Genomic DNA, 11,301 nt, shown 5'->3' with positions numbered 1-11,301 from the left:
TCTTTAGCATTAGCCACAGGGCTAGCTCTGTGACAGACGGGGCTAATCTGTTGGATTTGGAGCATTGGTTCAGTCCAAACTAAGGGCTTTGGAAGGTCACACTGAAATGGGTCTGGATGCAGTTGAATGTTGATGCCAGGGCCTGGATACTAAAGTGTCCTTCAGGAACCAGACCGTTCTCCCAGTAGAATACTGTGAATGCAGAAGGCTGAAGCAGCTAGAGCTGAACTGAACTAATGCACAATGAGGAAGACGAAGAAGGACTGAAGGCATTTAGGAAAAGGACTGAATACTGTGGGTTAAAGCTACAGCTAATACGGATATGACTGGGACAGGTGTGAACCAGCGGTCTGTGAGGAACACTGAGGAGAACAGAGGAAAACACACATAGAAGCAGGAGTCGCACCAACAGTTTGGTTTACCTGTGGTTTTCACTCCAGTTACTAAACTACGACACAAACGGACTTTAGGAAGTTTGTTTGTTGTCTCGTTTCAAACGTCACTTTGCACCTGAAACTTTCTGTGTGGAAAAAAGAAATGCACATGTAACCCATGGGTATTTTATTGTCCACGTTATTTTATTTTTATTTTCACCAAAGGTTACTTTTTTTCGTTGAGTACTGTTTTTTCTTATGTACCATGAACGCACCACAGCGCAGCTCACGGCAAGTTCCTGCTCAGAGCTAGGTAGCTTTCTTTCGCGGCATCTGTCTGCACGGAGTGAGGTAAAATTCTCTGTACATTCTCCCTGGGTTGAATGTGTAAAATAGCTCTCTGAAAACATGGTTTTGAGCGTTAAATCTGTTTTGTAGATGTACAAAGGTGTTGTGGAAGTCAGTCCTGTAAACCTGTTGAGCCAAGGAGATTGAATGTTTTTTGTTGAAGAAAATCCTGGTGAGTGTTGTACTTTTTGCGATAGTGAAATATGATTCAGAGTACCTCATGAGATATAAAACAAGTCAGGATGTGTTTTTTTGGAACTATGGTTTTGTAAGCTGCTAATGATTTTTTAGCCCTGTTAACCATGTGGAAAGTAAGCTAGCGCAGCCACATGTGCTTCTTAAGCTAATGCACTTGCATGTGAGGTTTTAGCTAACACACCCATGTGCGTGATGTTGCTGCGGACCTGTTATGAGTCCGAAATGTGCAATTAGTTTCACAAGTCTTTTGATGTGGACAAAGATGTGTTTTTTCATGAATATATGTTTACTGGCCAATTAGAATTTTACAGACATGAAAATGAATGACAACAATTTGGAAATTGTATTTAATTTTTTTTTTTTTTTTTTTTTTTTAATTTATTTATTTTTTATTTATTTATTTATTTATTTTTTGAACAGTTGTGATCTTGTGAATAATTACTTTAGATGGATTACATATTTTTATTTACAAACAAAGTAATTGCTCTGTACAATTGTGTGCAGGCTGGTTTTTATGTTGGTAGAGTCTGCTGCTAAGGACTGAACTGTGCCATCTAAGGACTGGATGCCACCGGAGATGTCATCAAAGGACGTTCCGAATCCCAAGGCCACCTGTCTTCTAGGAGGGTGGTAGGACAAAAAGGGTTCCCGAGTTCGTTAGAGGATTCCCATTTTTTTTTCTGAGATCTCATTTTTATTTTGTTACTTTTTTGGGTCAGATCTGATACCACACAAACTGATGCATCAGAAAAACGGAATACTGAACAACTAAACATTGAAATACCATCCAAGTAGTGAAGAATAGGTGCACAACTGAAATGGACAGTGTTATCCGGTGCATTTATGGACACTTAAAGGGATGGTTTTGAACACACACACACACACACAAAAAAAGTTGAACTATTGATGTGAACTAAAAGAGAAGTGGAAGGGTCCACAACATTTTTTGTTCATGCCCATGTTTTTTATGGCCAAATTTAATTGTTCAAAATAATTTTTTTTAATACATTAAATTCTTTCTTATGATGTTGTATGTGTCTGTCATTTCGGTTGAAGGTTCCTATTTACTCTGAAGAGTTACCATTGCCAATCTCCTTACGAATCTAAATGAACCTAAATTGAGTAGAGTTTAGACATTTTTTTTGAAGTTTTTATACCAGATTATTTGAAATCTTGATTTTCCCTGACTACTCAGTTTAAAAGGGTGACACACAGTTGGAAAGAGGATCCACTCTTCAGTCCTGAACTTCAGAACACCTTGGACACAGTTCTGCCCTTATGACAGTAGGTGCTAGTGCTCATGGGAAATGGAGTCTGTGTCCCTTAAAAACGCCAACGATTCAAACTGAAGGTGTCGCTGTAATCCACTTTAAACCAATTCTCTGTACAGGACCTTTAAACTGTTCCAGCTCTCTCAGATTTCGTACTACAACCCCCTTCGCTTGCTCAGAGGTCCATTTAACTTGATGAAAACTTTTCCAGTCCTTGACCAGGTGGCTTGAATTTGAGTTTGTTTTCTCAGCAGATGGCCATTTCTTGCTATCTCAGCCTTTTTCTTTGTCAAATGCTCATTAACATAAACCCCTCAGTGCCCTTCAGTTTTCTTGATTGCTTCAACACATCAATCTTGTGCTAAAGATTAACAAACTGAACACCAGTTGAAGACTTATTTTTGTCGTCTTTGCGAGGAATTGTGTGACATGCAGAGGTGTGTTCTTTCCCTACAGATATGTTCTTCCTGTTCAGGTATTGAATCTCTTGCTCCTGGAGAGTGTACAGTTCCTCAGGTGGTGTGTCTTCACCATGCTGGTCACTGGCTACAGCCCTGGCATAGCTGCCATGTTTGGTTTCCACACCACTGATGATGACATCATTAATGCAGGAATACTGCTGCAACTTATCGATCCGTTGTTCCAACAGCTCAATCTTAATCTTTGTGCTTCACAGTTGTCTTCAGCTCACGGACCTCTTCCATTAAGCCCACAAGATCGGCCTGCTGTGACCACTTTACTAGATTCCTCAGACAGAAAACTGAGGGACTTTTTAATCTCCTCCAACTCCTCTGCCAACCTTTTGGTTTACATGTTTTCCACGTAGGACACACAAAAAAATATCTATGGAGACTCCAGGAAGGCTTGAGGGCAAAAGGTTTAGTCATCGGCCACCATGTGCTCCTAGGCCTCAAATGATACCTCCATAAGTCCTCCTGCTTTGGAAGAAATTTCAAAAATATTTGAAGCAAGATTTGACTTCACCAGCAGTAATATTTCCAATGTTAGCTGATGACACTGTATTTCAGTGATTTATAAAGGATTGAATGAAGATTCAGACCAGGGAAGAAGCAGTGGCAGCCATCTTGTCAGTCACTCCTGTCTGGTATAAAACCAGTCTGGTCCAGTTGCACTAATTTACCTAAAAGGGAGCTCAATCTGTTAGCCAATTTTTTTGTTTTTTTAACACATTTTTTATTAAGGTTTTGACAAATTACATATATTTTCTGACATGAATTGACAACATGGTGTGGGTCTCCCCTGAACACAAATCCCCCGAACCCATCCATGAATTCAGTGATGGACAATCAACACTTTTCCAATGTCTAGCTATAAGAGGCTTTGCATGTATTACACAGAGGTTCACCAGCCTACTTTGGTGAGTTCTAAGGGCTAAAGTTTCTGGAAGAAGACCTAGAACACAGATCTAAGGGCACATTGGGATTTCTTTGTCTATAATATTGGAAATGTTGTTCATTAATCTTCTCCCAAATTCTTGCATATGTTCACATTTTTAAATACAGTGATACAAGGTACCTCTCTCAGTTCCACATTTTATACAGATGTCTGGGATATTGGGGTTGAATTTGTGAAGTTTTTCAGGAATTATATAGGTTCTCAAACGCCAGTTATATTGAATTAATTTAAATCTGCTATTAATGGAGATTGTTTGCACCTAGGAACAAGCTTTCTCCCATTCCTGCTCTGTAATACCTGTTTGGAGGTCTTCTATCCATGCCAATTTTCTATAATTTGAGGACTCTTTAGTCATTTATATCATTTTGTTTATATATCATTGAGCTCTTCCCTTTACTATAGGGGTCTGATGTTGCTATTTCTTCTAAAATACTTAAAGGAGGACATTGATATGACTGCATCTTGGAGCAAATAAAATTATGAATCTGAAAATATTTGAACAAATGGGTTTGAGGGATTCCAAATTGTGTTTGAAGAGTTTCAAAGGACATTAGATTATTACCTTCTTATAAAGGTCTGAAATCCTTTGTAATTCTAACTGCACCCATTGCCTGAATCCAGGATCAGATTTACCTGGTTTAAATAATGCATTGCTCCCAATGGGGGTAAATTGTGATATCCCAGGTTGTTCTCTGAAGATGTCTTGTGTTCCATACCAAACTCTAATTGTGTTTTTTAGAAATGGGTTAACTGTGTTCTTCTTAAGTTTCTTCAAAGAATCTGAATACAGATACCTATCTAGAGTAAGTCCTCTGGCATTTTCTCTCTCTATCTGAACCCAAGGTCAATTGGAATGTTCAGAGAACCAGAAGAAAGCCGATCTGAGCCGGGCTGCCCTAAAGTACCATAAGAGGTTAGGTTAGCCAAAATTTTAGAAAAGAATTTCCCATCCTGATTAAGCAGAGGTAGGACAAAAAGAGCCCACGTCTTCTGGGTCTGTACCCTTTTTGTGTATCAGTGTAATGAGCGCTTCTGTTAGGGTGGGAGGAAGGACCCCGTCAGAGTGGGCTAGAGTCAACACTTTATGGAGATATGGGCAGAGAATTTGGTTAATTTTTGATACAGCTCACCTGGAAGGCCATCAGGACCTGGAGCTTTATTGCTTTTAAGTGAAGTGATGTTTTTGTTTTGTTTTTTTACTTTTTCAATAGAGATTTCTGAGTTCAGCTGAGCTGATTCATTTTCATCTAACTGGGAGAGATTGCATTTATCCAAGAAATCCTGCATAGCCGTATAGTCTGTATTGTTTTTGGAAGTGTACAGATTTTTGTCAAATTGGAGAAATTGATCTTTAATGTCCATGGGTTTCATCAGAATCTCACCTTTATCAGATTTAATTGTATGTACTGTGTGATCACTTTCCTGTTTTCTGATTTGTGGGGCTTAGTCTTTTGCTCGTTATTGAATTCAAAAAATTCTCTTTGGTAAATAAGAACGCCTTACTAACTCTTGCTGAGAGTATCTTTTTCTATTCATATTTTAAGACTGATGCTTTTTTTGTACTTCATTGGAAGGATTTTGTTCATTCTCTTTGTCCAGAAGGTTGATTTGGTTGTCCAGTTCAAGTAATCTGGTGCTTTGAATGCCTCCCAGAGAATAGAAGGGATGGTTTCTGAATTATCATTAGTATCAAAATTGAGGGATATTTGAGCTTCGAAATAATCACAGAACTCTTCTTCAGTTAGTAACAGAGGATTCAGCCTCCAGTTCGTCCGTGGCTTCACCATGTTTTGAATATTCACAGTGGGAAGGCAAGGGCAAGGCAGGTTTATGAGTCTAGCCCAATTCATACACAGGGCAATTCACAGTGTTTTACAAAAATGGAAAAGCGACAGGTTAAAAACACACAATTACAATTAAAACATAATCAATAAAACAAATAATCAATGAAAACAAAGTAAAAGGTCAGAGGTCAGATAGAACCCTTTCAGTTGTTCTATGCACAGTTGAACAGAACTGTTTTCAGCCTGGACTGAAACACTGACACAGTTCAGGTCTGTGTGACGTCATCAGGAAGAGTGTTCTAGAGTTTAGCTGCAGAGAACTGAAACACATAGAACTGAAACACATAGAACTGAAACAAAGCTGCACCGTCTTTAGTCCTGACTCTGGGCACCAGCAAAAGACCAGTCCCTGAGGTTCTCAGGGTCCCAGATGGTTCATATGGGACCAACATGTCCCAGATGTACTTTGGTTCTAGACCATGGACAGACTTCTAGACCAGCAGAGCTGTTTTAAAGTCTATTCTCTGAGCCACAGGAAGCCAGTGCACAGATATGAACACAGGACTAATATGGTGGTCCTTCCTGGTTCTAGTCTGGACCTGAGCAGCAGCGTTCTGGATGTACTGCAGCTGTCTGACAGCTGGTTTAGAGAGTCCAGTCAGAAGTTCAGTACAGTAGTCTAACCTGGTCCAGATAAATGTATGGATAAGTCTAAGTCTGGTTTCGACAGTAAACCTTTGATTCTGGCAATGTTTTTGAAATGGTCAAAGGCTGATGATGGCATTGACTGAATGTGGCTATTAAAGTTTAGGTCTGAGTCCATTATTAGCCCCAGATTTAGAACCTGAGTTTTAGCTTTTAGAGTAACAGATGACTGCTGACACTTTCTCTGGGTTTTTGTGGACCAAAGACAATGACTTCAGTCTGGTCTGAGTCTAGCTGGAGAAAGTTGTTTTCCATCCACACAGTGATCTGTTGGAGGGTTAGGGTTAGACTGATCTGTTGGAGGGTTAGGGTTAGACTGATCTGTTGGAGGGTTAGGGTTAGACTGATCTGTTGGAGGGTAAGGGTTAGACTGATCTGTTGGAGGGTTAGGGTTAGACTGATCTGTTGGAGGGTTAGGGTTAGACTGATCTGTTGGAGGGTTAGGGTTAGGGCCCATGTTCACCTGCTGTCAGCCAGATGTAAATCTGAGTGTCGTCTGCATAGTTATGGTAGGACACATTATTACTGTGTATTAACTGGCCCAGGGGCAACATGTAAAGATTGAACAAGAGGGGTCCCAGGATGGACCCCTGGGGGACCCCACAGGTCACTGCCATTTGGTTTGACACACAGTTTTCGATTTGAACAAAATACTTCCTGTCCTCAAGGTAGGACTTGAACCATTTCAGGGCAGGACCACAGATGCCTACCCAGTCCTCTAACCTCTGGAACAGGATCACATGATGGACTGTGTCAAATGCAGCACTCAGATCCAGCAGGACTCAGACTGTTACTGTACCTGGGTCTGTGTTCAGACAGATGTCATTGGTCACTTTGATCAGAGCAGTCTCAGTGCTGTGATGGGGTCTGAAGCCTGACTGGAAATCATCAAAGCAGTTGTTCAGTAGAAGAAAGTCAGAGAACTGTTGGTGAACAACTGTCTGAAGGACTTGACCTAAAAACAGCAGGTTTGATATGGGCCGATAGTTGTTCAGTACTGTGGCATCAGGACTACTGTTCTATAGGAGAGGCCTAATGACAGCAGTTTTCAAGGCCCATGAAAATGTTCCAGATTGGACTGAAATATTAACTAAGTGAGTGAGCTGGTAACAAACTGCTCAGCACAGATTTTATTTTGTGAAATGTGTCAGCTCTAGGTGTGTGGAAGGCTGCAGTGGGAACTGTGTTGTGGGATTAACTGAGTGTTTAATGCCCTGAACCTCGTCATTAAAGAATTTTGCAAACTCATTGCACTTCGATGTGGAAACTAGTTCTGTGCACGTTAAAGGGCTGTGATCTGAGATCCAAATATGATGGTATGTCACATCTACAGCATATGGCATTAATTTGGCTTCTACGAGAAAGTCATCTATCCTGCTGTATGAGTTATGCGTTCCTGAGTAAAAAGAGCATTCTCTGCCAGTCGGATTAGCGATTCTCCAAATGTCAGTCAAATTAGTATTATTGATGAATGTATTCAGAAAGACACTCAAATTACTTCTGTATTCTGCAGGTGGTAGATCTATCTAAATACGGGTCTATGTTTTGGCATTTTGATGTGCAGGTTGAACATGTCCACCTCAGATTTGGTCAAATTGGATTCAATACGTCCAAGTTGGTGACTGTATGTGACATCATATGATAATGGCGGTGCAACGAGTTCAGAGGTTTTGTCATGAAACAAGTAATTGTTGTAACTCATTTGTACATTGTTGAATCTGCATCAGTTTTCACATGTAGAATAAGAGGATAGAGTTTTTAAATGTTTGAAAATGTCCTATTAATTATCTAACTAGTTAATTTTGTCTGTCTGCTTAATCTGGTTTGAAAGGAATGTGTTTGTTGTGTTTTATTCCATTGCATTTCAGTGACCACCTCTTCTGTTCCTTTGTGTTTTGATGTAGAGAGAAGCCAAAGGTGGATTTTAAGTGAAACCTGAAAGTTGTGTGTGGACAAAGATCACCTGATTCCAGCAAACATGGATGGAAGACCCACCTGTGAGCAGTGTGGAAAGACTTTTACCACAGCAAGTAAACTAAAACGACATCAACGCAGCCACACTGGAGAAAAACCATATGAGTGTGACCAGTGTGGAAATGCTTTCACCAGAGCAAATGACCTAAAGATTCACCAACGCATCCACACTGGAGAAAAACCATATGAGTGTGACCAGTGTGGAAATGCTTACATCAGAGCAACAACCCTAAAAATCCACCAGCGTATCCACACTGGAGAAAAACCATATGAGTGTGACCAGTGTGGAAATGCTTACATCACAGCATGTTCCCTAAAAAGACACCAACACATCCACACTGGAGAAAGACCATATGTGTGTGACCAGTGTGGAAATGCTTTCACCAGAGCAAGTCACCTAAAAAAACACAAACGCATCCACACTGGAGAAAAACCATTTGAGTGTGACCAGTGTGGAAAAGCTTTCACCACAGCAGGTATACTAAAACAACATCAACGCATCCACACTGGAGAAAAACCATATGAGTGTGACCAGTGTGGAAATGCTTTCACCACAGCAAGTAAACTAAAACAACATCAACGCATCCACACTGGAGAAATACCATATGAGTGTGACCAGTGTGGAAATGTTTTCACCACAGCAAGTACACTAAAACAACATCAACGCATCCACACTGGAGAAAAACCATTTGAGTGTGACCAGTGTGGAAAAGCTTTCAACACAGCAAGTTCCCTAAAAAACCACCAACGCATCCACACTGGAGAAAGACCATATGAGTGTGACCAGTGTGGAAATGCTTTCAACGCATTAAGTATATTAAAACAACATCAACGCATCCACACTGGAGAAAAACCACATGAGTGTGACCAGTGTGGAAATGCTTTCACCACAGCAAGAGCACTAAAACAACATCAGCGCATCCACACTGGAGAAATACCATATGAGTGTGACCAGTGTGGAAATGCTTTCACCACAGCAAGAGCACTAAAACAACATCAACGCATCCACACTGGAGAAAAACCATATGAGTGTGACCAGTGTGGGAATGCTTTCAGAACAGCAAGTTACCTAAAAAAACACCAACACATCCACACTGGAAAAAGACCATATGCCTGTGCCCAATGCGGAAAGAGTTTCACCCACATGAATGGGCTTAAAGATCACCAACGCATCCACACTGGAGAAAAACCATATGCCTGTGCCCAATGCGGAAAGAGTTTCAGCAAAATGAATGGACTTAAACATCACCAACAGTCACACTGGACAAAAACCATATAACTGTGACCAGTGTGGGAAGTTTTTCACCAAAGCTAATCATCTAAAAATCCACCAACGGACCCACAATGGAGAGAGACCCAAGTCCATCCCATAATTTCAGACCCACAACCCAAATCCATACACACTTCACATCTGTCCTCACTTTAGTCCAGTCACAAATATAAAAACTTCTAAAATTATAATTACTCTTTCTTAATTTAAAGAAATCTTGTATGCTATTTGGATCAATATTATTTTTTATTATAGAAATCATATATAATATCCTGCAATTTTAAGGGTTTCAAGTGGAATAAATCAATTATTAGTTACTTCAAAATAGGGCTGCATGATTCTGGCAAAAATGTGAATACCGATTCTTTTGCTTAAAATTGAGATCACTGTTCTCTGGCACGATTTTTTTCACAAAATATTTATTCTACTGTTGTCAAGGAAAATGGGTTCTTTTACCTCTGATTCGCATCTTTCATATCACTCTGCAAGTAGTCCGGTCACTTATGCAGTGTTTGCTGTGGAATTGATCTGTTGGTGTGGCTGTGTGTAATGGGGAGGGGGGTGCACATGTGTGCGTTTCGGTCGGTATGTGTGTGTGGGGCGGGGGGGGGCTTGGCCATACTCATGCAGTTCGGCTGGGAGGGGGGTGCACATGTGTGTGTTTCGGCCAGTTACCAGTGCGTGTGTTGGTTACCGTCCTACTTGTACAGTGGGGGTACAGGGTGCGGTCCGTGCTCCCGCAGAAGTGAAAGTGAAACTTTATGTTCATTTACCTTTTCCCTGCACTTATGGTACCGGTTGCTAAGCGATGTCAGCTGATCTGTAAAAGCTTGCAGCACAAAGAAACTTCCCAGCAGCCCAATGACATATTTTTAATATAAAATTTTTGTAGAGGGCGAGACTTTCTATTCTTGGTTAAAGGCTGAGTTATCCTCACCCGCAAAGAAAAGAAAAGGAGAACAGCGCAGAAGTCAGAGAAGTGAAAATGAAAACACACTTGGATCTGGACGACGGGAAACAAGACCGACATGAGATTAACACTGATGAATGTGAACCTTAATTGGGCAGGAGTTCAGGTGGATGACTCACCACTGCCACTGGGGTTTTCATCCATGTCATTCTCTTTACCGCAGACGTTCCTCTGCTGTCATTCACTCTTTCTTCACTTAACTGCAGCCGACAGCAGCAGGCTCACATGTTGTAAAGACGCTTTACCATTGGTTGAGGGAAGAGGCGGTGGCGGTTCTGCGTTTTTGGGCATTTATTTGTCATGCAGCCGTGAAATAAAATAGAATCGTCCGTGTTTAGAAATGAGATCGCATTCATGTGTGAACCGAGATCGCGATCTTTTAACGATTAATTGTGCAGCCCTACTTCAAAATATCCTACTTTATTACTTACTTTATTAATAATTAGGTATGTTATCAGTACAGGTGCAGTTATTGTCACGTTTATGTCAGTGAAATATGACTTTGTCCTTATTTGATTTGTTTATGAGACGTATCTTACGCTAAATGGCAGTTGAAGTGTGACTTTGAATCTTGCTCTAGGCCATGCAAAAAGGCTCTGGACTTATCTTAAAGTTATTTTAACGCTGCTGACCTCAATATAAAACACAAAGTGAAAATGTATGGAACAAAAGAAAAGAAGAAATGAAATGTTATAAGTTGTTTGCTTGATGAGTGTTTTTGATTTGCAAATCTAAGTTGTATTCTGATTTCTACTTTGTATCTGTGTATTTAAACCTTTGTGCTGAACAGTGATGAAAAGGTCAGGTTCAGCACAATGTGTCTGTTTTGCAACATGGAAATATTTTGTGGTTAAGGTGAGCTGAGTGTAATCTTAATTATGAACTTGGAAACTTACTGTGGTCAAGAAACGCGAGCCTCGACCAAGGCGTAACTCTTGAAGCTCTTTGTGGTTAAGCTATGCTATCTAAGCTGAACTCCCTGTGCAAATGT

At 40.5% G+C, this 11,301-nt stretch overlaps 1 pseudogene; it reads left to right on the top strand.

Moving 5' to 3' along the window:
- The window catches only part of LOC115425636 (zinc finger protein 420-like), a 16,136-nt pseudogene extending 6,267 nt beyond the window's left edge, over positions 1 to 9,869 (top strand).
- The last annotated feature ends 1,432 nt before the right edge of the window (positions 9,870 to 11,301 follow it).

The sequence above is a fragment of the Sphaeramia orbicularis genome, chromosome 9 (genome assembly GCF_902148855.1).
Source record: "Sphaeramia orbicularis chromosome 9, fSphaOr1.1, whole genome shotgun sequence".
Lineage (NCBI taxonomy): Eukaryota > Metazoa > Chordata > Actinopteri > Kurtiformes > Apogonidae > Sphaeramia > Sphaeramia orbicularis.
This window is presented reverse-complemented; position numbering and strand designations above follow the sequence as displayed.